The 23,249-nt window shown below is 37.8% G+C and overlaps 1 pseudogene across 1 annotated transcript; it reads right to left on the reverse strand.

Moving 5' to 3' along the window:
- Nucleotides 1-908: 908 nt before the first annotated feature.
- On the reverse strand, nucleotides 909-18,263 carry LOC309606478 (diphthamide biosynthesis protein 3 pseudogene; annotated as a pseudogene). Its single transcript has one exon. The product of its transcript is annotated as a diphthamide biosynthesis protein 3 pseudogene (transcript).
- Between the last annotated feature and the right edge of the window lie 4,986 nt (nucleotides 18,264-23,249).

The raw sequence follows: 23,249 nt of genomic DNA on the forward strand, positions 1-23,249 counted from the left end.
CTGAGGTATGACTTGTAGGTCTACTACTTACTAGCTGGTGACCTTGGGAAAGTTGCTTAACCTTTTTCTGCCTCAATTTCTCATCTGTTAAACAGTCCACCTGCCTCAAAGGATTACTATGAGGAGGGTGGATACATAAACAAATACTTAAAGAGGTGAGAGTTAAGATAAGAAGTTGGCACAGGGGGCTCAGAGGAGAGTTGATTAATTAAGTTTAAGGGTCCGCAGGAGAGGCTTCTAAAAGATGAAACTTGAGTAGAGTTGTAAATCCTACTAAGAGTTAGCCAGCTGAAAAAAGATCGGACGAGCATTTGAAGACAAAACAGCATGAGCAATGGTCCCGAAGGTATGAAGAGACAAGATGTGCTCAGGTACCTACCATCAGTTGTGAATGTCGAGACTCAATGATGAGAGTGTCCACAGATAGAACGGGAAGATACGTGGGACCAGGTCATGGAGGGCTGTTTCTTCCCCTTCTAGCCAGACTGCTGCGAAGTTGCAGCTGGGCAGGAAAGTGCTGGAGCGATAGATTCCAACTGTGGCAGCTATGAGATGTAAGGATTGGGAGAGGGATGCTGAAGATTGCTACCATGTTTTTTTGTTTTTTGTTTTAAATTAATTAATTAATTAATTTATTTTTGGCTGTGTTGGGTCTTCGTTTCTGTGCGAGGGCTTTCTCCAGTTGCGGCGAGCGGGGGCCACTCTTCATCAAGGTGCGCGGGCCTCTCACTATCGCGGCCTCTCTTGTTGCGGAGCACAGGCTCCAGACGCGCAGGCTCAGTAGTTGTGGCTCACGGGCTTAGTTGCTCCATGGCACGTGGGATCTTCCCAGACCAGGGCTCGAACCCGTGTCCCTTGCATGGGCAGGCAGATTCTCAACCACTGCGCCACCAGGGAAGCCCGCTACCAGGTTTTTAACAGGAGTGAACAGATGCAATCAGTTACTGAGAGCTTACCATGTGCCATTCACTTTGCTGGGCACTAAGGTGGGTGAAATAAGGACCCAGCCCTCAAAGAGCATATAATCAATTTCATTCAGACATTCAGTCCTTATTTCTCTAATACATATAAAGATACTCTGAAAGCCTGTTAAATCATTGTAGAAATCAATGTATATTATGTCTGCCTACTGGAGCAAAATGAGTTGTGCTAGGAGTCAGATATTCTGCCCTGCCATTTACAAGTTCTGGATACATAATTCTGGAGCTTGGCGAGGAGATCTAGGCTGAAAATTTAGAGACTGAGAGTACTGATAGTTGAAGTCAAGGATGTGGATGGTATCATGCAATGGGAATATCAAGATTGAAGGAAAAGATGTTGCAGCTACCTATTGCCTTCTGCTAGTCTAGTCTAGGAGCCTATTACTTACAGCTCAGGGAGATAAGCCCACAGATTCATGGGGGCCAGGTTTTGAGTTTTTGCCATTGTGACTCATCTCTTAAGGGAATAAACCTTACAAGTAAGTAAAGAGTCATTCTTTTCTAATCTTCAGTCTTGGAAAGTGTGTTATATTATGAAAACTGGCACTATATTAGCCTCTAATTTACTAGTTCTTTTTGGACCTGTTCTTTTTGGTTTCATAGGTATATTTTGGGAGCTGTGAATATGTAAGTTTCAGTTTTTAATATAATCACATCCAATTTTGGTGACTATTAATTTTAACCTAACCTTAGCAGATACTTTTAGATTAAGTGTTTGTTGAATTTAAATTTCTTATATTTGTAACTACAAAAATTATTTTAAAATTTGCATTTATTTTTGGTCTTCAAGATTGAGGAATATATTCATTTGCTTAGTTCCTGGTCTAAAGATAATAAAATACAAAAACAAGCCAATTAAAAACTCCCCCCCTACCTCCCCTTCCAAAAGAGTGAAGGAGAAGACAGAATCCTACAGCATTTGTTTAGCACTCACAGGAGTTGGCAAATAAGGAGAAGTATGCCTCCCTGCCAAGGAGGAGAGGCCAGAGAAATAAAAGGAGAATGGATCAAGAGGGGAAAATATTTTTTAAAAGTCTAGGGAAAAGAGAGTTTAAAGGAGGAGAATTTCAAGAAGAAGGGAGTACTTTCAATCTCTGAAAAGATGTCAAGCAAGATAAAGATGAATTCATTGGATTTAGTCATGAAGAGATAATTGATGATCTTTGCAGAGGATTTCAGAGTACTGAGGGCGGAAGCCAAACTGGTGTGAGTGGGAAGAGGTGAAGAAGAGTGAATGTAGACTGTTCTTTCAAGAAATTTATCTGTGGAGGAACGAAGATAGAAGAGGATGCAGAGTCAAGAGAAGTTTGGTGTTTTGTTTTACTTTTAATTGGTAGAAGCTGAGCATTTTTGGAAAGAGTAAGAAGAGAGAAAGATGGAAATAAAGGTTATTAGAGATCATCTGTGGAAGGCAATGAAATCTTGAATGCAAGAGTCAGGAGGTGAGATGCCTCCTTTATTCTGATGTGGGTGGGGGATGGAAGCAAGGGCAATTTTGACTGCAGGTAAGTAGGTAGTTTGCAGTCCAGGAAGTTTACTCTTGGCATCGGTTTCCTCTGTGAAGTGAGAAGCAGATTATCCGCAGCGTTAGAATGGGGCATTGGAGCATATAGATGAATTGTGAAAGTTTGAAAAAGCTGCTATGAGAATGGGAGAGGAAATTGATTAGAACACATAGAAAACTTCCTGAGCAATAAGAATCTCCAGCTGAAGTGAGAAAAACATGAATTGGTAGAAATACCAATCCACATGGTCATGGGACGTTTTGTAACCACGTTTGGTCGCCTGGGTGTCAGATTGATACAGGGCTTAAGCTTGCTGAGTGGATCCTACAGAATGTCAAGGGAGTTGAGGATTTGGCAAGAAAAAACACTGAAAACAAGTATCATGTAGTCTGGATAGAGAAAAAAGTGAAGATAAGAAAAGGCAGGGAGACTGATGGGCAAATGGAGGGCTCAAGAGTCTAGAGTATAAATGAGATGAGAGTAAGGACATGAAATTTCTTGAGAAGGAGTTATGTCTATGCTAGTATATTTGAACGAGATATTATTTTAGGTGATCCTAATATCCAGGAGATATCCTCAAGAATGGATGATTAAAGTGAAGAGGAATGGTCTACCTCTTTCCCCACTGTATTCCCAGTTACTTAACACAATGCCTGGAACACAGTAAGTTTTCAGTATATATGTGTTCAAAAAAATGAATAAAAATTCTTTATTTTCTACCTCACAGTATATTATACCAATTCTCTTCTTCACATATTTCATTAGTTAACTATAATTATGATAAATTCTCTAAAAGAAAACTACTGCTTGCTATGAGTTTGTGTAAGATGGGGTCCTGATTCAGTCTGGGGCATTGGGGTCAAGAAGTTTTCCTAAGGAAGTGACATTTAAGGTGAGAGCTGAAGAATCAGTAGGAGTAAGCCAGGGGATGACAGGTGGGGAGGGACTTACCAGCGTAAGTAAAAGATTTCTGAATATCTTGAGGTGGGAAGAAGCTGAAAACATTCCAACTGAACAGAAGAATAGAGATAGAGGCATGGGGCTGAAAGGGAAGGTTAGGACCATATTACATAAGGTCCTATAAATCATGAAGTACATTTTGATCCATTAAACTTAAAATGGGAAAAGTTGACATGCTATTGTTGTTGTTAGCTTATAAGCATTAATAAGAATTATAATGTTATATGGATGTGTGATTATACGCAGTGAAATTTGAAAGCTGAAAGATTGTATTTGTCTAAAAAGTCTCCTCCAGCAGCCTACTCCTTCCTACTACACAACCTTATTTCTTTGGATTAGACAAAGTAAATGAATAGCCTTCCAAAAATCACTATCGAAATGCACTTTGGTTACTTGGAGAGAAAGTCTCTAGGCCTCCTTCTACTCTGCTATTCTCATTTTTTTCCATTAGCTTCATGATTGGGTTAATTTGGTATTTGCATAGGGAAAAGATAAGCATCATTAATGGAATACGAAGACCATTAGGAATAGCAGAGACCTTTGGCTGATGATGGGAAAGGGAGGCTCAGGTAGGCAAGCATTGTAATGGAGATTTTGAATATTGGGCTGTCCTGTTGCACCTAAAGTTCCAGGGTATACTTGTTTCACAATTTTGTCTAATATAAACCTATGTAAAACCTCCAATTTTGCCAAGATAGAGAATTACCACAGGCTGGCTGCTGACCCCAAGATCAATCTCAGAGGAACTGTAGGAAATAATGGGGAAAAACTCCAGAGAAATCCCCAGGGACAAGGAAGCCTGTTTTGAACTGGTGTGTGTGTGTGTGTGTGTTTGTGTGTACATCTGAAGCCTAGGGCAGGAGAGTTGTGTGGAAATTAGCGATAGAGGCTCAGACTGCTGGTGTAAGTGTCCTCAAGAATAACAATCAGGGCAGAACAGAAGCCAGAGTGTGGAAAACTGGTGGGGATTGATGGACCTTGAACGTTTACTCACACCTCCCTCTACCCTCAACTCCCTCTAGCACCTAGGAGTACTTCCTTTTAAGGCTGCTTCTCCTTGAGGGGTGGAGGGTGGGATGGGTTCTAAAAGTAGGGCCTTGATCTTAAGAGTTATTTGGTGGCATGATACACAGCCTGAGCAATTAATTATGTAGTCTGGTGCTTGGAGTTCTCCACCTTAATGTTATCCCTTCCCCTCTCCTTGATCTCACTGGATGTTGACACAGACTGGGATCTGCCCTTTGGTCTTTTCCCGTACCAAATGCTAAAACAGAACAGCTGATAGCATCAGAGAAATATATGCTCAAAGGCCAAGGTAATGAGATATCTCAGGAGAAAAACTACTTGAAAAGAAAGCAACAACCTGGATTACAGATGCCACCAGAAGCAAATATGTTAAATCCAATGGTTAACAAATATAAAATAAGCATAATAAATAACTGATAAGGGAATCATAAAAGTCAAGAGGAAATACTAGGCATGAAAAATACGTTCGTAATAGTAGAAAGAACAGAGATGGACGCTAGAATAGATGTAGCTGAAAAACAAATTAGTGAGCTGGAAGATCAGATTAAGGAGCTCTTCTGGAAGGAAGAAAGGAAGAATAAAGAAAAAAAAATGAAATAAAAGCTAAGAGATAAAGAAGATTGAATTGGAATGTGAACTTCAACTCACAGAAAATAGGAGTATCAGGAGAAGAGGAAAATAAAAAGGGAGAAGAGGAAATACTTGAAGAAATGGAAATAAATATCCTAGAATTAAAGAAAGATAAATGATGATGTATTTATGCAGTTCCAAACAAGAACAGTAAGAAGAAACTAACCATGGTAATATTATAATGAAATGGAAGTTTTACAGGCAAAAATAAAATTCTAAAATTTTCTAGAGAGATAGAGCAGATCAATCACCAAGGAATAAGAATCACCAGGATCTCAGACTTTTCATGAGCAAAAAGAAAATAATGGTAATATTTTTAAAATATTGAAAAGACAAAAGAACATTGAGCCTAAATTTATATCCAGCCAAATCATCATTTAAATGTGAGGGTATAATAAAAATATTTTCAGGCACATAAGGCCTCAAAATATTTGTCACACAAAGACCCATATTGAAAAGAGTATTGGAAAAGGTCCTCAAATAAGAAAAGAAGCAAATCCAGGAGATGCTACTAGAGGTGTATGACATAAAGATAATTAAATACTTGGATAAAGTTTGGTGTTGTCTTTCAAAAACTACCAAAGACCAAAGAAAAGAAAATGAGAAATTATGTCTACCATAACCTAGACTTGAGTTCTACACAATATCAAAAGGTGATGTCTTTAAGTTAGACATTTTTTTAAGATAGAAAAAAAAAACCCAATAAATTTAAAGAAAGTAGAAGGAAGGAGATGAGAAAAATAATAGCAAAATTAATGAAATGGAAACAAAAATAACAATACAGAAGATCAACAGAACCAAAAGTTAATTCTTTGAAAAAACTAATAAAATAGGCAAGCCTGTGGCAAGAGTGATCAAGGAAAAAAAAGAAAAGTAATTTAAAAACTAGTATTTTCTTATCATCTTTTCATCTCAACTTTAAAACCTCAGGAGTCTGGAGCATGAATGAGATGACAGCAAAATATGTCAATGTTATTGTTCGTAATATCATCTCCACACTATAGAAATGCATTTGAAGAAAATGAAATGGACAACTTCCTAGAAAAATATAATCTACCAAATGAATTAAGAAGAAATAGAAGGCCTTAATAGTGCCATAACTTTAAGAAATTAAAATTAAAAAAATCATCTCACAAATAAAACTTTAGGCCAAGTGGTTTCACAGGCAATTCTACTAAACTTTCAAGAAACATATCATATTAAACTTAGTACAAACTGTAATAAAGACTAGAAAAGGAGGGAATACTCCCAACTCATTTATGAGGCCATATAATCTTTTTTTTTAACCAACTAAAAAATAAAATCCCTTTTTAAAGAATCCTAATGACTTTGAGGTAGATGAAGCTGTTATCAGATAATGAAGTAATTAGGTGTAAGATATAAAAATAACAAAACTGAGCGAAAGAAAGCACTGATTTGAAATTATCTTCTTTTAAGTTTGGATGGAAGATTAAGAGCATGTCCAATTCAAAGTTCTAGGCACAAAATCCAGGTATGTCATGTGGTTGACTTGCTTCTTCAACTTGGCAGCCAATGGAAAGGATCCACACTGTATGAACCAGCAAACTAAGAAATAACTGTCCCCATGAAGAAACCAGTGACTTTGCATTTGAGTTTTCCAGCTTGGCTCATTCCCCAAAGTTCAGGCTTTGGAGTCCTAAAGTCTTCTTCAACATTTAACTAGTTCTTCATTGGTGGAAGGGGTTGGGACTGTCTCTCCACATGTAAACTGATTTTTGTCATAAATCACTTTTATAATGAGAGAGTAGCTAGGGCATGTTGCCACGTCTTCCCCATTCTCCAAATCTTCCTTGGTGATGCAGAAGTTATCCCCACATGGGCAGGGGTAGAAGTACTTCTCCGAGTCCTCGTCATGTTGGAAGTCCTCAATCTCCACCTTGTCGTGAAACACCACCATCATTCCTGGGACCAGCAGAGGTCTGTCACCTCCGCTGTCCGACCCAGGCCAGGGCAGGTCCAACTTGGCCATATAATCTTGATGTTCAAACAAGACAAGGATAATATGAGAAAAGAAAATTACAGATAATTTCCTGAGGGTTTTAAGTGTAGAAATCCTAAATAAAATATTTGCAAACTAAGTCCAACAGAGTATAAAAGTAAAATATACTGTGTAGGGTTTTCCCAAGAATGCAAATAGATTTATAGAAAATCTATAAATGTAGTTCACAACATTAACAGCTTCAAGGACAAAAATAACATGATTATCTTAAAAGGTTTTGAGAAATATTTCATAGAAATCGAGCATAAATTCATGATAAAAATTCTTAGCAAATCAAGAATTTGCTTAACCTAATGAAGGACAATTATGTTATGGCAAACATTATACTTAATGGGGAAACAATAGTAGCATTCCATTTAACATCGGGAATGATTAAGGGTGCCCAGTATCATCATTTCTATTCAACCTTGTATTGACAGTTTTAGCTAGTGCAATAAGGCAAGAAAAAGAAAGTAGAGGCATAAGGATTGGAAAAGAAGAAATAGAATTGCCAATTATTTGCTGATGACATGATAGCCTCATAGAAAATCAAAGACACTTGGGGCAAAGTATTATATTATTAGAAATAATAGGAGAATTTAGCAAAGTCAGTTCATTTCTATACACCAGTAACAAATAACCATAAAATGTAATTTAAAAGAAGATATCACTTATGATATATTAAAAAAATCAGATATATAGGAATAAAAATTTTTAAAAAGATGTGCAGGCCCTCCTTGGAGAAAATTTAAAACTATTGAGATTCATTAAAGAAGTCCTAAATAAATAAAGAGAAATACTATGATACATATTTCTTATTTCTTAAATGGAAAAAAACTTTAATATTATAAATATTTCAATTCTCCTCATATTGGCTCAGAGACTTAATGCAATTCCAACAAAAATTTCAGTAGGATTTTAATGGAATGTGATAGTTTATTCTAAAATTTATGTGAGGACTTCCCTGGTGGCGCAGAGGTTAAGAATCCGCCTGCCATTACAGGGGACACGGGTTCAAGCCCTGGTCCGGGAAGATCCCACATGCCGTGGAGCAACTAAACCTCTGTGCCACAACTACTGAAGCCTGAGTGCCTAGAGCCTGTGCTCGGCAACAAGAGAAGCCAGCACAATGAAAAGCCCGTGCAGCACAACAAAGAGTAGCCCCCGCTGGCCACAACTAGAGAAAGCCCGTGCACAGCAACGGTGACCCAAATGAAGCCAAAAATAAATAAATAATTAATTAATTTAAAAAAAACTATGTGAAAGAATAAAGGACCAAGAAGTCAAACATTTCTATAGAGGAGTAGGGAGGGGAGATTTGCTTTATTAGCCAACAGGGTTTATTTTGAAGCTGTAGTATATACAGTATGATATTTGTTCAGAAATAGAAAAATAAACTTTTGGGCAGGTAGAAAACTCAGAAGCAGACGCATATCTCAGAAGCAGACCTATATTCCATGTATATATGTAATTTTGTTATATGACAGATGTGACCTGGCAGATCAATGGAGAATGGAGGGACTATTCAGTAAATGTATTTGTAAAAACTGGTGATCTATAATGGAAAAAATGATATTGATTCCTTCCTTAAGTCATTTGTAAAAATGAACTCCAGATAAATTAAGGACTTAAATGTTAAAAGTAAAATTTTGTAAATTTTATTAGAAAATATAGGTAAATACATTTCTGACTTTGAGGTAGGGAAGAATTTATTAAAGACACATAAAAAAACCTCTAACCATAAAAGAGAAATCTGACGACATTAAAATTAAGATCTGAACACCAAAAGATATCTCATGAAAAGAAAAGAGAGAAGGTACCAACTGGAAGAGGATATTTGCAACCCAACTAACCAACAAAGGATTAATAGCAAGAATATATAGAGGTTTCCTCAAATTAATAAGGAAATAGCAAACAATCCAATAGACAGTGGGCAAGAAATACAAACAGGAATTTCACAGAGGAGAAAACACAGATGATCAATAAAATCATTATGAGAAGGTCAACTTCATTATTTATTGGGGAAGGCATATTAAAGCCACAACGAGATACCAACTTATACCCATTCAATGGGCAAAAATTAAGAAGTGGACAATGCCACATATTGGAGAGAATGTGAATTAACAGAATGTTTTATACAAACTGTTGGGAGTGTAAATGGGTACGACCACTTCGCAAAGTTTGTTGTTATCTGATGTTGAACATTTCCATATTAACTCAGCAATTCTACTTTTAGGTATATACCCAAGAAAAACTCTATGTACAATAGGAGACATAAACAAGAATGTTCCCAGCAGCACTTATTGCACTCTTAGCAAGATAAATACCTGAAACGACCCAAATACTTATCAATAGAAAACAGATAAATAAATTGTGGTAACTTCACACATGACATATTATATAGCAAAATAAATAGCTAGAAGCAAAAATATGAATAACCTGAGCAATAAAATTTTTTTAAAAAGGAAATTTCCTCCGATTTTATAGAGCCTGAAACTCTTTTATAATGTTGAAAACAAAGAAAATTGAACAATAGAATTATTAGGAATACAAATATGTGATAAAGCTATAATTTCAAAAACAAGTTATAATAATAACTGCAAGATTCAAGGAAGGAGAAGTAGAGGAATAGACTGGGGAGAAGCCCATAGGTGGGTGTAAATGATTGTTAATGTTCTAATTCTTGTATTGGGTGGTTGGTTCACATGTATTTAAATTATTAATAATAATAAGCAAATTCATATATAAGTACATAATTTAGATTAAAAAAAAACAAAAGAGGACCATGCTTAGACCAGTGATGAGGGTGTGTTACAAATCAAAGATAATCCAATTCTGTGCACTTGAGTGGAAAACCAAGAACAATATCAACTCCCTCACATGTTTTGCTTTTATTATTAGTTATCATTAATCCACCCAACAATCCTATTTTTGGTTACTACTATGATTTTTTTTTTTTTGAGGCTAAACCACAAAAAGAATTTATTTAAGTGGCCCGAGAGGACAGGAAGGTGGGAGCTGGGAGAGCTGAGACCAGGATGTCTGATACTTGCTTCCCATATCCTGTAGAAAAAGTTTTCTATTCCAAGACCTAGTCCTTCACATTTTTTTGTTTTCCATTAGTGTTCTGTTGGCTCATCTGTATGTATAGCATTTCAATGTACATTTACGTACAACTTAATATAAAAATGCCTTTTACTACAATAACCATTGTGCCAAACCACAAACTAAGAAGTTAATGTGCTGGAATATTAGCATGGCAGTGCCTACTCCACCTTTAACTGCCGGCTCAATCAGTAAATATTGGATGGCCATTTCTTTAATCATTTGAATTTTCCTAAAGTACATATCCAGTTATTCTTCCCCTCCTTCACCTGACTCACTGTTAAACTGCCTTTCTTCCTTTTACTCCATCTCATATTCTGCAGTCAAGACTTTTCAGTACCTACTCTTCTGAGAGATTGCCTCAAAGAGACACAGATGTAGAGAACAAACGTATGGACACCAAGGGGGGGAAAGGGGGTGGTGGGATGAATTGGGAGATTGGGACTAACATATATACACTAATACGTATAAAATAGATAAATAATGAGAACATGCTGTGTAATGCACAGGGAACTCTGTTTAACTCAGCTGTACAGGAGAAACTAACAACATTGTACAACAACTATACCCCAATTAAAAAAAAAAAAGAAAATTTTATGTATTATGATTTCCTTTTTACAGATGAATCAAATCTTAGTGAGTTAACATAACTTGCTTGAGTCCACAGAGCTGGCATGTGGTAGATTCCAGAATTTGAAGTTTCATCTGTTTGACTCTAGGGCCGAGCCCTTACAACTGGGTTAGGCTCCTGGTCATTAAGATTGTTTTAATCACTAGTATGCCAACCTAGAGTAATTGTTCTGCTGAGGATAACAATCTCTAGATACGTGAAGGTAAGAGTTCACCAAAGAGTTCATTTAAGTGTTTTGCCAAAGTCTGCCATGGCAAGTTGAGGAATTTGCACATGTGTGTCATAATGGAAAAACTGTGTAAAAATGAAGAATCATTGAGTAATAAGAATTTGAATGCAAGAGAGCTCAAGTAAGAAATGTCATGCACTGTTGGATCAGGAGTGATTCATTCCTCCAGTCTGCATAATGTTCCTTTTCCATATGCCCACGCAGGAATGTATAGATATAGAGAGAATGTTCACAAAACCTTTTGAGTGGTTGTAAACGTGCTCTACACCTGACTTATTCTGCTTTGTGACCTCACCCAGACACCCTTCTTTCTGGTTTCTTGTGTCTTTAAAGCACACCAAACGTGAAGCCCAGGCCCCCTCTACTGGTTAGCCACATTTTGTCATAAGTGTCTTCCTAAATAGGCATCCATCCATCCCTGTGAGTAAAGATAAGTTGATGCTTATTTCTAGTGCCCTGATTTTTTTTGGAATGCAGAACTGACAGTGAGAAAGAGAGGGGAGTATGTATTTTTTGTGAAGAAGACAGAATGTCACCAAGAACCTGGTTCGTGGGCAGATGCCATACAATGACTTGTATGGAAACTTTGGGGGAAGAAGATTGGAGGTGTGGAGATCAGCTTTAGAGGCAGCATTTGTAGCCTTTGGTTTATAGCTTAAAAGTCTATTAACTTTCTTTAACTCATCATCCAAGTTAAATTTATTAGGTAATCCCACAGACAGATGTCTTTTTGGGTGTATCTCTACCCCATTTCCCTTGAAGTTGGGATTCTCTTCTCCTTCCTGTGTTTACATGCCAAATCTATTCATCAGAGTAAAATGAGGACCTCTGAGGCAGAAATCACGTTTAATTTTCTGTCAGGTTCAGCCCCCAACTCCCAAATAGTGCATACCACATGGCAAATAACAACGATGTTACTTAGCTACCCTTCTCAAATTGCCACGTAAGGACGGGAAACATCCCTATCAGGTAGCCCAAGGAAATTCAAATCAAAAGGATGAAAGAAGATGCTGACCACTCCCCAGAAGACTAAATACAGTAATTTTATTGTTGTGCACATAATCACTATTTGATGGGAAACATTTCAGTATATGTTAGTTCCAAGATGTTGAAGTTCAATAAGTTCAGAAAACATCTATTAAAATGACTTCCCTTTTCCTCCACCCCTGAACCTCCAAATCCTTAAACACTAAAGAGGGCAAAACAACATGGTTCTTTTATTCTTTTCAACTAACAAAACCCTGACAGAAATATAGACGCAACTCTGAGCATCAAGACGCAGACAGGAAAAGCAGGTTCCGTGGGCAGGGAGCCAGGAGCCCTGGGTTCTGGTCTCAGCTCCACCAAGTGGTGGCTAGGTTACCATTGGACAATCACGTCAATTTAGTTTGTGCCTCAGTTTCCTTATTTGTAAAGTAGTAATAATCATATCTGCTCTATATACTAACCTCCCTGGGTAGGTAGATAATGCATGAGAAAGTGTAACAGGGAAGAGCCAAATCTGACTACATGTTGGATCTGTTTCTTTTACTTTAACCTTTGCTTCCTGTTGCTTTTGTTCACTGAAAGGATACTGTCTATACATACTGGCCTGCCTCAGGGAACCCTGCCCCTCTGCCTGAATGTCAAACCAAAGTGCCTTTGTTCAGGGAAACATCCAGACCCTGTCCACCTGTGGATGGCTGCAAGACAGCGGAAATTAACACATCCCCTCCCCGAAGCTGGCCATTCCAGGGGATATTTGCAAAACGTATGGCCTTTTTACTTTACTTCCCCACCTCCTCCCCCTCTCTGTGCTATAAAAGAAACTGGCATCCAAACCCCTATAAAGTGGTTAATTTGAGATATCAGTCTGCCATCTTCTCCGTCTGCCGGAATAAATTCGTATTCCCTGCCTCAGCACCTCGTCTCTGCTTTATTGGCCTGTTGTGCAGCGAGCAGAGAGAGCTTGGACTGAGTAACAAAAGTACTTTGTAAACCCTTTGTTTCTAGGTCCTCTTCTCACTCTGTATTCTCTCTGGAGCAGAGTAGAGGGCGGTCACGTCACACCTACTCTTTCTACTCCATTATGTTTATGTACTGGAGGCTTCTGACGGCTCTCAGACTGGGGCGAGCGAGGCCTGCCCTGGCTTTAGAAGGCCTTGCATGTCAGAACTCCCCCGCCCCACCACAGAGTATTAAACAGCACACGGGCCCCCCTCACTTGGGCATTCAGCATTTACATAGCACGGCCATAAGCCTAAATATCCACTTTTATAACCAACACTGTTTAACCCCCAGGAGAAGGTTTTCCCACATCTCTTGCTGGCTGCCTCGGAATGCTGGGAAGGTTTGTGGGTCGTGCTGTTTGCAAAGACAGGGTCCCACAGTGCTGGGAAGTCTGGGGAGCACTGGGTGATGGAAGTGCTTGGATAAGAGGAAAGACAAATTAATCAATTCTTCAAACTTCTCTTTCAATAAGAATGACTACATTTTCCCATATCCCAATTATTGGTCTCCAATACCGCTGACTGTACACTTGTCTTACTTCTTTTGTGTTCACAAATTTAGGGTGATTTCACAACTGTTGCACATGGTGGCTGAAGAATATTTTGCAACATTAAGTAATTCATATCCCTCTTAAATTGTATATATGAAGTTCTAATTAAAATGTTTATGAAGCATGATACCAATTCTTTGCATTGGCAACGAGAAGGACAGTAAATTCTGAAAGAAGAATCATTTTATTTTTATAAACCTTTTAGTAACATTTAATTAAATTTTCAAAAATTAAATTTAAAATATTTAAAATGTTGACATTTGTTAATTTTAATTTATGCTTTCCCTTTTAATTTTAATAGATGCTTTTAAATATTTTAGAAGAGACATAACTTTGACATATGAAAAATAATTTTACACTTTTTTTACATTTAGTTTACCCTTATGATGAAAATATAGTAACATTTTGTACAGTTTGAGTACACTTACATTTTACTTTTATATCATTATTGTCAGGAAAGCACAAATCATGTGAGTGTCTTCATTATAACACCTTAATTAGTGATTTTACTAAAATAAGAGCAAGAAAAATAGTAGATACGCTATAAATATTGATTGAGTGAGCAGAAAAATGCAAATTAAAAAAATATTAAATTACCTTTAAGAGTATGAATTCTACCTCGGAGCAATAAAAATTTATTATATAAGTTTCTCAAGTAGGGGTTTTTCAAATGGGGATGTAAGAGACAAGCCATGATTGAGGAGGCGGAGGGATTTCTTAAAGTCTTTCTTAAATATACTGCATCTTCTGGAATATAAATTTTCCCTTTTAAGTTTTTATTTATTTTTTAAAGTTTTAAGTTATATATGAAAAACAGAGTAGGTGTGAGATTTAAACAAATAAGATAGACATAGTACTTTGGAGAATGTTTATTTCCCAAAGATTGTGTTGGGCCACTTTCCCAGGGCTGTGCATTTACACATACGAGTGCCCCTGTGTGCGTGTGTGCGTGCGTGCGTGTGTGTGTGTGTGTTGTGCACACATGCAGCTGGCACTCTTCTCTCTCAGTTCTTCAGTGGAAAGGTTTAAGAAGCACTGAAAGAGATAACAAGCAGTTGACAGTTGGACAAGATTAGTATGCCTGGGGAGGGACTGACAAAATCCTTTTCTTTTTCTTTTCTTTTTCTTTTTTTGTTTTTGTTATTTAATTTAATTTAATTTATTTTTATTTAAGAATACAGCAGGTTCTTATTAGTTCTCCATTTTATACATATTAGTGTATACATGTCAATCCCAATCTCCCAGTTCATCCCACCACCACCCCCACCACTTTCCCCCCTTGGTGTCCATACGTTTGTTTGTTCTTTACATCTGTGTCTCTATTTCTGCCTTGCAAACCAGTAAATCCTTTTAAAATCCTTCATTTGAAGAGGAGTGAGGCATTACACCAAGTCGCCAGCTTGATGGATTCTTTTTGTGTGTGGCACTAATGAGACCATGTCATTAATTCTGTTCCTGAGTGGGCTGGCTAAAACTCTTCTACTCTGCTGAGATGGCCCTACCTTGGCCAACCTAGTATGAGGCTGCTTGGCTATTGGCAAAAGGGAAGGAGAGAGGACACAGCACAACCTAAAAGTGTTTTGGAAGAACAACCAAACGAACATTTTCTACCGAAGGTGGGTAAGTAGTGCTTCCTTCGTGCAGGTCTGTGCTCTGAGTTCTCGGTTCCTCCAAGGCACTATGAAATCATAACTGAGCTCCATATTCCTTTCTGTTCCTCTCTGCTCTATTTTTCAGTTCTGCAACATGAGAGTGGTAACCCTAGGGATAACAGTCAGAAAAAAAGGAACAATAATATTAGGAGTCAGGTGGCCTGGTCCTAGTTCTGCCCTGGGCACTAAGTAGCTCTGAAGCTTGGCGCAAGTTCATTGAACTTTGCTAGGCCCCCCTTTCCTCATTTATAAATGAGAGTTTTTTGGTCGCTAGATGATCCCTAAGTTTCCTTCTCATTTGAATGTCTTGGGTATTTTTGAACACTTTCCTGAAAAGTTTTCCCTTTATTTTTTGTAACCCCCCACGAAGTGTAAACTTAATGAAATTTAAAAAAGTCTTAATCAGATAGCATTCAGGAACTCTGATAGGGTCCATGAGTTTCCAAACTTGTACAAAAATAGAAGGATTATACGTGTAGTTCTAATTTTGAATTGGAAGTATCAGTATGAATGAATAATATGTATGAAAAATTTTTTCCTAGTTCTGTCCACTGAAAAGGCCTAGAAACAGGCCCAGGGCTCAGAGCAATGAGCACTCCTAGCACCCAGACTGGTTAAAGATGGTCAGATTATGAGTATCAATAATGATAATCACTCAATGAATTGATGCTTACATTCATGACATAAAGACATGAAAAACCCAAGTCACTGACACTTTGGATGGAAGATGCAAGGAATTACCTCATTGATTTGAAAACTGATGAAGAAAATAATTAAGTAATTTTCCTGTTATTCCTGTATAATATATATCAGATATCTATATAGATATCTATAGGTAGCTATAGATATCTATGTCTATCTTTATATGATTTAGATATATGATGAGGGGAAAACGAATACAGAGATGATAGAAATAAAACATCACCATTTGGCAGTCCCTGAAGATTTAATGGCATTAAGCCATGGTCATCAATGGCTGACCACTCTGTAGTGGTCTTGTGGGAAGTTTAGGGGGCAGTTCTTAAGACAGTTCACACCTCTAACATCAATCGCAAGTTGGGAATTTCCAAAAGCACCCTTAGTTTTGATAATTCTCTACAAGGACTCACAAAACTCACTGAAAGCTGTTATACTAACCATTATGGTTTATTATACCAAAAGGATACAGATTAAAAGTAATCAAGGAAAAAGGTGCATAGGACAGAGGCCAGGAAAGTTCCAAATATGAATGTTCCAGTTGTCTTCTCCTCATAGAGCTGTGGACACTGTAACTTTCCCAGAATCGATGTGTGACAATATGCCCAGATTATTGCTAATCGGGGAAGCTCACCTGAACCTTCCTCTGCAGAGTTTTGACTGGCCGTGTGACTTCTCAGTCTCCAGGCCCTCCAAAGTTGAGCCAATTATGTGTGACCCAAGGCCCCCAGGCAAACAAAAACATTTTTTTATCAGGGATGATATTGCAAGAGCTTAGAGATTGCCTTTCAGGAACCAAAAGCTGGATTCCTTTGGGACAAGATTAAGTTCTTTACTACACATCTTGTAAAACCAAAACCCAAAATCACCTACATTGAACTGGAATCTGATTAAACCTTTAGATGCAACTAACAATTTACAGAAAACATAAGGGATAGAGAACAAGTTAAATGACACCATAGGGATACAGTCAGCAAACTCAGTTTATGGGAAATTCTACAGACAATCAACCTGCTACCTTTAACAAAATATTGCAAGGGAAAAAAAAAGCATGGCAGAGAAACCTATAGATTAAAGTTGATTTAAAAGACATATCACTCGGCTGCAATGTGTCTTATTTGGATCCCAAGTCAAATAAAGAAGCTGAAAATATTTACAAGGTAATTGGGGAAATGTGGATGCTGATTGGATATTTGATGGATATTTGGATGTTGGATATTTGATGATATTAAGGAATTATTGGTAATTTTTGCATCTGATAATTGTGTTATGGTCATGTTTACAGCCTAAAAAGAGTCTTTATTTTTTAAAGATCCACACTGAAATATTTACAGGTGAAATGATATGCCTGGGGTTTGCTTCAAAATAACCTGGTGTGAGGTGGAAGTGGGTGGAGTTTTGGATGGAACAAGACTGACTAAGAAAGCAAAAATCTGGGCTGTGTTAGTTCATGTATTCATTTTTGCCACTTTAAAAAATGCAAAATGGATGTGTAATACGGCTTGTGGGGCACAAGTCACCTTCCCTGGGCCTTGCTTTTCTGCTAAGGTGCTTGTGTATAATAGATCTTTCTTAGTTACCCATCACCTAGTTTCCTCTGGGCCTTTGAGAGAGCAGAAGTTGGTAACTTTGGTTGAAGTTGGAGCTAATATGCATAGCAGTTGTGGCTGTACAGTCATTGAAAGAGATATAGATGTGGGTACAAGATAAAGGATATATTTCATCTATTCTTCAAAAAGAATGTTACAGTTTTATTAAGATGATAAATTTAATGTGGATAAACATTGTCATATTATTCCGTTAAGATCAATAGGTTTTAAAGTTAAAATTAAAAGCTTCGTATTTGCCATTTAACTGTATATTTATTTATTTATTTTTTTAAAGATTTTTTAAAAAATTTAATTTTGGCTGCGTTGGGTCTTCGTTGCTGCACGTGGGCTTTCTTTAGTTGCTGTGAGGGGGCTACTCTTCGATGCGGTGTGCGGGCTTCTCATTGTGGTGGCTTCTCTTGTTGCGGAGCTGGGGCTCTAGGTGTGCAGGCTTCAGTAGTTGTGGCGCATGGGCTCAGTAGTTGTGGTGCACGGGCTTAGTTGCTCTGCGGCATGTGGGATCTTCCCAGACCAGGGATTGAACCCGTGTCCCCTGCATTGGCAGGCAGATTCTTAACCATTGTGCCACCAGGGAAGTCCTTGTGTATTTATTTTTATATGTCTAAATGTATGCCCATGATGGAATATTAAAATTATTAAGTGAAGGGAGTTTACAGATGATGAAGAGAAAGTTAGGTATTTCACAAGAACATTGAGCTTCTTGTATTCAGTCTGCTTTGAACAAGAAACAGCAAAAAGTTATTCTATGCCCAGTTAGCAGAGATTCCAGGGGTCACTAAAATATACTTACAGGAGAGCCTGTTAACATTTTGTGAATTTTTTTGGTCATGCAACTTAATAACTTTTTAACAAAAATCTACTTCTGAAAAGGCTACAGTTCCTAATACTTATTGTTATTTGCTGGCGTGTATTTTCACTATAACCAAGACTATAACAGTTTCTTCGTTAGGCACATGTGATTTATGCGCCCATCTTGTCTATTCGACAACTTTTTATACTGACTTCTACAAATTCAGGCCCCAAATTTCAAATACGAAAACTGCTCAGACGTCTTTGAGAATCAAACTATCTTTGAGGTTTCTCAGAGAGCTGCTGGACAGCACCAAAGATTTACTTTCTCATTTAGTAAAAGGATGGGTGCTAGAAATCATCAGGAGAATACAGAGTATTCTCTGTATTGTTATTACCGACCAGGGTTCCTGGGCTTCCCCAGTCAATAGAAATTGATCAGATGCCTGACAAGAAATTCAGGCAAGGCTTTACTGCGGCCCCTGCTGCAGCGGGGGGAAGAGAGAACAGACAACAGTTCTTTTGTTTGCTCGTTCCCCAAGATGGGGCAAGCTTGTTCCTGATATGGGGTGAGGGTAGGGGTGTGTCCAGAGGTCGGGCCAGAGGGTGGCTTCGGTGGCTCGCCCACCCCTCTGGTGGTGTTGTGTGCAGGGGGCAGCTCAGTACCGTGCTTTTGTTCCCAACACCCTGTTTTGGCTCCAGGCTCTTCAAAAGTGGCAGATGAGCTTTTTGGTCTCTTTGTATCTTTTGGGTCCAGAATTTGCCCCAAATGCACGCAGTTATTTTTAGTCAGTTTCTTTGTATTTTGTTGCTTGAGGAGAGGTGTGTCCAGGTGCAAGCACTGCAGCACTGCAGCAAAGGGTCCCAGGTCCCAGCAAAGGGTTCCAGGTCCCAGCCTGTCTCATTGTGAGAGCTGTTTGTCAAGTCCATAGTGTGGAAAGAGCTGGCAAATCAACCTCCATAGGTCAATTGTATACAAAGCATACAAGTAAGATGTTATTAAATTTGTTATGTTATATTAAATATGTTATAGTTATACTACATGTTATATGTTATATTACATGTGTTATAATGTTATGTTATATTAAAATGAACATGTTTCAGCAATTGTGTGTCTTCAGGATGAATAGATCATACTCGTGCTCATGTGCAAAGACCAACATGATAACTGTCAACAAAATTTATTCACAGCTTTGTATTTTAAAATTCCTGTGTCTCATGCACACCAATGGTCATTGCAGCACTATTTACAATAGCCAGGACATGGAAGCAACCTAAATTGTCCATCAACAGAAGGATGGATAAAGATGTGGTACATGTATACAATGGAATATTACTCAGCCATAAAAAGGAAAGAAATTAGGTCCTTTGTAGAGAGGTGGATGGACCTAGAGAGTGTCATACAGAGTGAAGTAAGTCAGAAAGAGAAAAACAAATATCATATATTAACACATATATGTGGAATCTAGAAAAATGGTATAGATGATCTTATTTGCAAAGCAGAAATAGAGACACAGATGTAGAGAACAAATGTATGGATCCCAAGGGGGAAGGAGGGGTGGGAGGAATTGGGAGATTGGGATTGACACATATACACTATTGATACTATGTATAAAATAGATAACTAATGAGAACGTACCGTATAGCAGGGGTCCCCAAACCGCAGTCCGCGGACCAGCAATAGTCCACGGCCTGGGAGGCACCGGGCTGCACAGCAGGAGGCGAGCAGCGCGCGAGCGAGTTAAGCTTCATCTGCCGCTCCCCATTGCTCCCCATCGCTCCCCATTGCTCCCCATCGCTCCCCATCGCTCCCCATTGCTCCCCATCGCTCGCATTACCGCCTGAACAAACTCGACCCCACCCCGCCACCAGGTCCGTGGAAAAATTGTCTTCCACGAAACCGGTACCTGGTGCCAAAAAGGTTGGGGACTGCTGGTGTATAGCACAGGGAACTCTGTTTAACGCACTGTGGTGACTTAATGGGAAGGAAATCTGAAAAAGAGGGGATATATGTATATGTATAGCTGATTCATTTTGCTGTATAGTAGAAACGAACACAACATTGTAAAGCAACTATACTCCAATAAAAATTAATTTAAAAAAAATACCTGTGTCAATTAGTTACAATAAAATACACACTTAATGGAATAAATTAAAAGACCCTGGAGATCTGTCAATGCCCTAATTGTCCATATTATTACTACTCTCAGGGTAATTATTGATTAAACCCTTACAAAATATTTATGCATTATGTCTCACCTGTCTTCTTGTAGATACTGTTAGTTATTATAGTACATTAACCCAAGCCATTCAGTCCTGTCATCGAGAGGTGGTTTCTTCTTTCCTTAACACTTGCCTAAACACACCTGTTATTACACTATAGACCAGTAATGGAGTCTTCTGGAAGAAACGTTAAAAGAATCATAACCTCAGGAAAGGCCTGAAGCCTGTACTCTTTACTATTGATACCAAGTGGAATAGATTCACAGGTACAGGCTTTCCACTCTAAGCTGATGTCACCAAGTGCATGGTTGAATGATGACTGAGGATTTCCAGGACCTTTTTTTTTTTTTTAGTTCAAAAGCAGATGATTTTGTGATAGTAGATGGCCAATTATATACCAAGATTACAAGATAAGAAATTAATTATCTAGGATGGAAGGAAATTAAGATGAAATATTTGCTTGTGACTAATATTCTATTGATATATTCTGTTGGGAAAATAAGAACACCCCTTTCTTCCTGATTTAGCACTAATTTTTGATTTAACAAGCTAACTATGTACAAAGTGGAACAAAACACTTTTAAATGGTGTCTTATTGCAGTTGGTCTCCCAGAGTTCAGGAAAAAAAATCTATAAAATATCTTAGAAAATGATCATAAGGTAATAAATCAAGAGGAAAACCTAAGAAAAATGATTTTTTTAAACTTACAATATTTTATTTAAAAAATGGAAATATAATTGACATATAACATGTTAGTTTTGGATGTACAACAATGATTTCATACTTGTATAAATTGCAAGATGATCACTAAGAAAAATGATTCTGAGGAAAATAGTGACACATACTGATTGGCTTTGTCTGTAAAACTACACAGAACAATTATCGTTACACAAAGTGCCATTTATTGCTTCCCTTTACTTTTTCATGACCACGTCATTATTTACATAGGTTCAGAACAAATCTATCTTTTTTCTATTGGGATTGGATAAAAATTTGTGACAGAAATGTCACATTCAAAAACAAATCTCATTTAATTAGGTATGATAAGCTCACTATTAAGAAACAAGGACTGCAGTTGAATATTTGGAAATGATGCCTACAAAATCCTTCCAGAAAACATACCTGTACGTGTTCTATGGCTAGTGGAATCTTGGCCTTACAGTTAATAAAGAATGCTACTTCCTGACAGACAAGGAACATTGGCTGACTTGGGGATCTCAGAGAAGGAACAGCACCCCAGTTATACAGTTACTGCAGGTAAAGCTTGGTAGAGGCAAACTGGATGCCTTTTGTTCCCAGACATAGAAAGGACAAGTGGATAACATCGATTCAAACACAGTATTTCTGTAATGCTGATGGGATCAAAGTATGACTAGGAGCTTTATGAAGCCTCTAGACAGATGTTAATTCATCACAAGACTTTAGCTCTTTTAAACCATACAAAAAGGAAATCTTTGCATATGAATCAATACCTCTTGTGACTCCTATGTGAGTTAAACTAGCCAAATAGGAAAAACCCACCAAGTTAATGACATGAATCAGAAAATTGGTGAACAAACCTGTATGTCTATGCTTCAGGGACAGAAACTCACCAAGCAAGTAGGAGTGATACTTGTTCTGCTGCCCTTTTGACTTAGCTCATCAGGTACCACAGTCAAAACCCACCCCCTGCAACAAACAAACAAAGAAAGAAACTTCGAGCATTTGGCATTTTTAAATAAACTAAAAAAAGGCAGAAACATCCTAACACTAGCCTCTGAATGAAGACCTGAACCCTTCTTGTAAGCTGCTAACAACCTGATACAAACAACTTTATTCCTGATTTTTGCAATATTGATATCTGACTGTAATCCTGGCAACTTCTCATTTTTTCTCTAAATACCTGCTATGTTCTTTGTTTGGAGAACACAGTTGTTCTGAAGTATCGTCTCCCTTGCAAAATAGTGAAAGTAAAAAGTCTTTTCTTAATGGTTCTGTGTCTTGAGTTCTCCTTTCACAATTGGTAATTGTTGAAGCTGGGTGAACAGCTTCTCTCTAATTTTGTATATGCTCTTAAATTTCCATAATAAAAAATTAAAATAATATAGAAGGACTACACGCAGTATTAAAGAAATATTGTTACTGCTTTCATGCAGAGACACAGGGCTTAGTCTAATTTTAGCTAGTTTCCAAACCTGAAGGCTACTTGGAAGCTGTGTACAATTTTACAGCACATGCTGCTAGTAGAAATGACAAATCATCGCAACGATGGTACTGGGGTTGGCAGCCTGGACCCAAGGAAAGTTATCTTTGTAGTTGTGAAGCTGGTGTTTTCTGGCCTCACTAGTGAGGTTGGGTTCCTTAATGTCAAGCAAAGATGAAAGGGGCCAGAGTTTCCATATCATTTGCTGTGTTCAGTGTGCATGTCAAAAACATATCCCAAAGCTATGGCAACTGAAAAATATTTGTTTTAATCAGTGTTTGGGAAACAAATGCTGGTATTTGGCTTTAGGGATGTCTTCTTCAGCATTGGTATTGGCACATTCGATTCACAATAAAGTCCAGCAGCGCTTGTGTTGTTTTTTAAAATCCCATATGGACTTACTCTGTAAAACCTCTTGGCACACTTGCACATTTTTGTTTCCTGGAGGTTCTTTTGGATTTTTTTGGCTCTGGTATCATGATTATTTATTAT

The sequence above is a fragment of the Balaenoptera borealis genome, assembly GCF_965194805.1.
Source record: "Balaenoptera borealis genome assembly, chromosome: 11".
Lineage (NCBI taxonomy): Eukaryota > Metazoa > Chordata > Mammalia > Artiodactyla > Balaenopteridae > Balaenoptera > Balaenoptera borealis.